Source organism: Pteropus alecto, unplaced genomic scaffold (genome assembly GCF_000325575.1).
Source record: "Pteropus alecto unplaced genomic scaffold, ASM32557v1 scaffold1579, whole genome shotgun sequence".
NCBI classification, from domain to species: Eukaryota; Metazoa; Chordata; class Mammalia; order Chiroptera; family Pteropodidae; genus Pteropus; species Pteropus alecto.
The window spans coordinates 123,805-130,929 of record NW_006442592.1 but is presented as its reverse complement, the minus strand read 5'-3'; the positions used below and the strand labels follow the sequence as shown (position 1 = coordinate 130,929).

The window sequence follows — 7,125 nt, the reverse complement described above, 5'->3', positions numbered from 1 at the left end:
ATAGATTTAAAATTGATTACCTTTTCTTTCCTTCAAATTGCAGGATTCGTTCTGTAAGCCCACTAGAACATGTATGTATTTTTATAGTACTCAAAATGCCTTTACTGTTATGGCATTTCTCATCCTCTTTTTTTTTTTTTTAATTGTGAGAAAGTCAAATTGGCTTAGTCTGCAAAATATATTAGAGACAAATATACTTTTACATCAAGTATTAAAAACTTTTTAAGAACACATTTAGAGGTAGGAAAATACCACTGCAGAAATTCTGCCACAATGACTTGGTTCCCACTGTCAGGATTGATTGAGCAGGGAGCTAACCATCTCTTCCAGGAAGTTATTCTGTATGCAATAATTGGCTTTAACTAAGAGTTTGCATGTAAAGTCCTCTTCAGAAAGCTGTGGAGATAGGTAATTGTAATAATCTTTGACTTTTATAGTTGTTAGGAATGCTAGTCTAGAGAACCTGGGAATTGGTTTCTGAGAATTTTTAAATGTCCTTCGCAGCATAAAAACATTTGAACATAGCTTCTAAAGTGTGTTTTCAAGTAATTCACATTGCATGTAATTGAAAAAGTTTATTTTGATTTCTTAGTCTATAAATATGACTTGATTTTAATTGTTTGTAATGTTTAATTACTTATGTTCCATAAGAAGTAAGAAAATAAAGCTTTCTTATTGTGGTCTTACAATCAACTGTCTTAATAACTTGCAGACTACTACTTGTGTTTTACAGCATGCTGTTAGTTTTGTATTACATTAAAAACCACTTCAGAATTATGAAAGGACATTATCAAAATCAAATTTCTTAGTAGGGATCACATTTTTATTTAAAATATTTTTTTTTTAACTTTTTAAAACATCTTATTACCCTCTACCTTCAAATAAAACCTATGTGAAATTAAACATATATGGTGATATAGTTGCTGTGGAATCTGGAGAGTCTCCTTCAACATGTACTTGTGAGCAGCGTTTGTGTGCTTTTATAGTATTTTCAGTGAGTTGATCAACATTTAAACAAATAGGCAAACATTTATAAAATGGTTAGATATTAATCATCCTTGAAAACCATTATTTGATAGTTATTTATTCTACAAATATTTACCCAGGGACTATTCTAGGTGCTGGAGATTTAGCAGTCAGCACATGGAGCCCCCACCACCAAGGAGTTTATGGTTTGGAGAGTCCTTTGACCTCTTCATTTCTTGCCCCTGTGAAGAAGTGGTGGAGAATGCCTTTCTGGTGCTCCTTCTGTGGGGAGTTGAACTCTGTATTCCTGGGGCTGGCAGAGGGTCTCGCACAGAGTGGGCATCCCATAACTAATTGCTGAATGAGTAAACGAGCGTGTAAATAAAATGAGATTGCCATCCCCTCTCATCTGTGTTATAATAGCCTACTAACTAGTCTCTTTGCTTTTTTCCCTTGCTCTCTCCACCCTGCCCCACTCTGTTCTTTAAACAGTTCCCAAATGATCTTGTTAAAACCTAAGTCAGATCTAGTTCAAAGACCTCCCGTGGGTCTCCATTTTACCCCAAGGAAAAGCCATGGTCTTTAACAGTGACCTACAAGTTTCCACAGTTTCTGACCTCCTGCTGCTCTCTGCACTCATATCCTACTCATTCATTCCTCTTCAGCCACATATGCCTCCTTGCTGTTACTCAAACTTACCAGCCAGGCTCTCATCCCAGGACCTTTTATCAGCTGTTCTTCTCTCCAAGATGCTTTGTCCACAGGGCCCACTCTTCACCTCCTGTGGGACTTTTTCACATATGGCCTTCTCAGTGAGGCCTTTCCCAACTACCCTATCAAAAATTTCAACTCTCCTTTCCCTGACGCCTCTGATCTCCCTTCTGTGCTTACTGTTCTGGAGCTTATCTTCTGACACAAACACACATGCACACGTGCGCACGCACACACACACGGGGCTTGGATGGATGGACAGATTTTAATTTTGTTATCTGTCTATACTATTTAGTACCACCAAGGCAAGGATTTTTCTGTTTTGTTCATTGATATGTCTACAACATCTAGAAGAATGCCTATTAAAGCACTCAATCAATATTTGTCGAATTAGTAAAAAAAACCTTTAACCAATATTTCTCCCTAAAGTATACTTTTCGTAGGGCCAGGATGATGCCTGCTGTGTGTCTGTGTGTGCTTGATAAATGACCGTTGGTTTTGCGAACATTGTGGTTCAAGGCTAATGGTATGTGTGAGCATGTGTGTGTGTGTGTGTGTGTGTGTGTGTGTGTGTGTGTAGAGAGAGATTGATTGATTTTAAAGAATTGACTCAAATGTTTATGAAATCTGCAGAGTAGGCCTGCTGTCTGGAGACCCAGGGAAGAGCTGATGTTGCAGTTCAAGTTTGAGGGCTGTCTGTTGGCAGAATCCAAACCCAGTCTTAAAGGAGCCAGAAACATACAATGGAGAAAAGAAAATCTCTTCAGAAAGTAGTGTTAGGAAAATTGGAAAGCCACATGCAAAAGAGTGAAACTAGATTGCTATTTGACACCATACACCAGAGTTACCTCAAAATGTATTAAAGATATAAACACAAGACCTGAAACAATAAAATACATAGAAGAAAACATAGGCACTAAACTTATGACCTTGATCTCAGAGAGGATTTTATGAACTTCACTCCAAAGGCAAGAGAAGTAAAAGCAAAAATAAATAAATGGGACTACATCAAAATAAAAAACTTTGCACAACAAAAGAAACCATCAACAAAACAAAAAACCAATGGAATGGGAGAAGATATTTGCAAACATAACCTTCAATAAGGGGCTTATATCCAAAATACATAAAGAACTCATACAACTAAACAACAACAACAAAACCATCTTATCAAGAAATGAGCAGAGGGCCTGAATAGACACTTTTCTCAAGAAGATATACAAATGGCCAACAGATACATGAAAAGATGCTCAACTCCACTAGCTATAAGGGAATGCAAATCAAAACCACAATGAAATACCACTTTACACTTGTTAAAATGGCTATTATCAATAAGATAAGAAATAAGTGTTGGAGATGATGTGGAGAAAAAGGAACTATCATACAGTTAGTGGTAATGTAAAATTGGTGCAACCACTATGGAGAATGGTATGGAGGTTCCTCAAAAATTAAGAATAAAGCTACCATATGACTCAGTACAAATTGAAAACATTTATTTGTAAAGACTTATGTACCCCTGTGTTCATTGCAGCATTATACATGGCAGCAAAGACATGGAAATAACCCAAGTGTCCTTTGATAGATGACTGGATAAAGAAATGGTACATATATACAATGGACTATTAGTCATAAGAAAGGATGAAATACTGCTGTTTGTGACAACATGGATGGATCTTGAAAGTATCATGCTAAGCAAAATAAGTCAGATGGAAAAATATAAGAAAAATACAAGATTTCACTCATGTGGGGTATAAAACAGAAAGCACCAAACAAAACAAACTCAAATACAACAGAAAGGTGGTTGCCAGAGTGGGGAGGTTAAAGAGGGTAAGGAGATCAAATGTATGGTGATGGAGGGAGATTAGACTTTGGACAGTGAGCACAAAATGCAATATACAGATGATTAATTATAGAATTGTATACTTGAAACATATAATGTTATTAACCAATGTCACCCCAGTAAATTTAATTTAAAAAACCTCTGTCTTTCAGCTGCTTTTACCATTATGCTGTCTTTTTCTCATATAAAACTGTTAGCTTAGGTCTTGGTACATATTGAGATTGAACATGCAAAAAAGTTTCCCAAAGGTGGTTGAAGTGGAATGTATGTAAAGTTGCTATAGCTATGTTGTCATGTTGGGGCTGAAACTGAAATTGGGGTTGTCAGAAAGATATGAGAGATGACAACAGCATAAATAGGTGTGGCTAACACAGTATATCCTGAAGGAACCTGTCTTTTGTAATCATCCAAAATGGCCATGTACTGACCCATAAGCCAGGGTTACTGAACAGGCAGGCCAGAGCTCTACTCCAGCTCTTCAAGAGAAACCTGTGGTTTCAGGAAGTATGTGTGCTAGACAGATCTCTGAGGTTCCTCCAGGTCCATTTCTGTCTAAACCCAGAATTGCTCCATAACTGAATTGACTACTGAAATACTTCTTTCAACTCAGCCTTGTTCACTGTGGGTACTGTTAAAGCTAAGAGGTAACTTTTTTCTCTTGGATACCCTGTATACATTCCCCAAGGATGGCTAAGTTAGGATGAAATATAAGGTTGCTATACTGATGTTTTCATGTTAGGGCTTAGCCAAGGTGGTAGAATTTCTGGCAAGGTTACTAAAGTGGATGCTTTAAAATTTGTTAGGAACAAAAGTCTCTGATAAAATATGGTTAGCACATAATTAGTCATTTAGTAATCATAGAGGATGTTAACAAGCTCTTTTCTGTCTTAGAACAAGAAGTAAGAAGTAAATTGATTTAAACTGCATTGCGAGGTAGAGTTAAAATTGTCTCCAAAAATGACTGAATATTAAAATGATTGCTTAGGGAAGAAATGAACATTTTAAAAAGATAGGTAGTGAGATTAGATCTTTTAAACCAGTCTTTGGAAATGAAAATTGGAAATGTAAAAAGTTATTTTTCTTAATCCTATGTGATCATTTAATTCACCTTTAGGAACACTATCCTTCTGGTCTGTTTTATATGTTATGCCCCTTTTTGTTTTTATACTGTTTTATTTTCTGCATGCTAGAATTTTCTGTCTCATGTCTATGTGAAGTAAAAATAAGTGTCTCAGGGTTTATGGAGACTCCTTTCCCATCACTTGCTTTGGGGCCTGGGCATTCTAGGTCATTTCTCTACTTCACTTTCCTCATAAGCAAAGTGGGGATTGTAATCCTGCCTGCTTTCCTTCTTGTGAGGATTAAATGCAGATTCCTAGGGAACCACCTAGAGCAGTGCATGACTCAGTAAGCCTTTAATTCGAATTAGCTGCTTTGATGATGGTGCTGCATTGATGCAGTCCCTGGGGGTAGAATTAAAGAATCCAACTGTGAGTGTCTTCTGTCTTAGCAGTTCTCATCTAATTTTCAGATCAACTTTTTAAGATATATATTATTTATACCCTCATTTATATAGATGAGGAGACTGTCAGAGGGTAACTTTCCCAAGGCAACACAGTAAGTGGCAGAACTGACTGGATTTCAAACTTGGATCTATAAGACTCAAACTCACTCTTTCAAATACATCATGCTGTTTTTATTGTTGTGGTAAAAAATATATATATAATAATTTTATCATTTTAATTATTTTTAAGTGTAAAGAGTTCATTAGTGGTATGTACAGTTACATTGTTGTGAAACAAATCTCCAGAACCTTTCATCTTACAGAACTGAAACTCTATGTCCATTAAACTACAGCTCCCCAATTCCCCTTCTCCATAGCCCCTGGTAACCACCATTCTACTCTCTACATTTATGGATTTCACTACTAAAGATATTTCACATAAGTGAAACTTTACAGTATTTGCTCTTTTATGACTGGCTTGTTTCACTTAGCATAATGTTCTCAAACTTCTTTCATGTGACAGAATTTCCTTCCTTTTTAAGGCTGCTTAGTATTCTGTTATATGTAGATACCACATTTTGTTTATCCATTCATTGATTAATAGACATTTGGGTTGCTTATGTATGTTGGTATTGTGAATAGTGCTACTGTGAACATGGATGTTCAGATATCTCATTGAGACCCTGCTTTCAATTCTCTTTGATATATACCTAGAAGTGGATTGCTGGATTATACAGTAGTTCCATTTTTAATTTTTTGAGGAACCGCCATATTGTTTTCCATAGCAGTTGCACTATTTTACAGTCCCACCAACAACGCGTAAGGGTTTCCAGCTTCTCTACATCTCTACCAACATTTGTTATTTTCTGTTTTGTTTTAATGTTTTTGTTTTGGTAGTAGCCATCCTAATGGTTGTGAGTTGGTATCTCATTGTGGTTTCGATTTGCATTTCCCTGATGATTAGTGATGTTGAGCATCTTTCATATGCTTGTTGGCTATTTGTATGTCAGTTTTGGAGAAATACCTATTCTAAGACCTTTGCCTATTTTTTAGTTGGGTTATTTGATTTTGTTGTTGTTGTCATTCTTTACATATTCTGAATATTAACCCCTTATCACATATGTGATTTGCAGATATTTTTCCCATTTCAGAAGTTGACTTTTTGCCTTGTTGATTGTATCCTTTGATGCACAAAAGTTTATGAATTTGAAATAGTCCCATTTGTCTATTTTTGCTTTTGTTGCCTATGCTTTTGGTTTCATATTCAAGAAGTCATTGCCCAGTCCAATTTCATGCAGCTTTTCCCCTATGTTTTCTTCTAGGAGTTTTATAATATTGGGTTTTACATTTAGATCTTTAATCCATTTCAAGTTAATATTTGTGTATACTTTAACATAAGGGTCCATCTTTGTCCTTTTGCATATGTATATCCAGTTTTCCCAACATTTGTTGAAGAGACTCCTTTCTCATCATTCTGTTTTTTAAATGTAGAGGGGAGAGAATGATAAGATGGGATAAATATTTATTTCGGGAAAAAATAATGCTAGAATATTTTTTAGCTTGTTTACTGCTACATAAATGGAGAATGGCATATGTAAATCTTTGCTTGTAGGATATGTTTACAAGAATTATGGAGTACTTGTTTCCTCGACTTAGATGGAGTCGAACTATTAGTTGTTTGTGTGGAGAAAAGTAAATCAAGACATTACAGTAATACAGTATTCTCTCTGGCCCTGAAGAGATCAGCTTTTCAGATAGATACCCAGAATCTCTGGAATCCAGAAGTTGCTAGCAGTTTTGTGGTAAGGGAGGAACCTTTTAATGGCAAACTAATGAGGCCCTAAACTCCCAGAAGCAAACAGACACAGAATAGAAAAAGAGCCTATGACTCAAAGAGGTTATATTCTGTATACTCTGATGACTTGATTCACAGTGAGAGTAGTAGCATCTCAGAGGAACCCGGGAGGCGGTGGAGAAGAACAGGAAAAGTTAGCAAGGAGGAGCCAGAAAAGGAGAGCTTTGGAGGTCAGCAGCACAAGTAGCGGGCATGAGCAGCAGACCTTGAGGAAGAGGGACCAGACTGAAGATACCCAGCCCTGTGGTGTGG

General features: G+C 36.4%; 1 protein-coding gene across 3 annotated transcripts in view; it reads left to right on the top strand.

Annotated features, from left to right (window-relative positions):
• Positions 1-7,125, top strand: part of LIMS1 (LIM zinc finger domain containing 1) — a 144,341-nt gene that overhangs the window by 23,567 nt on the left and 113,649 nt on the right. The gene's annotated exons all lie outside the window — the stretch shown is intronic.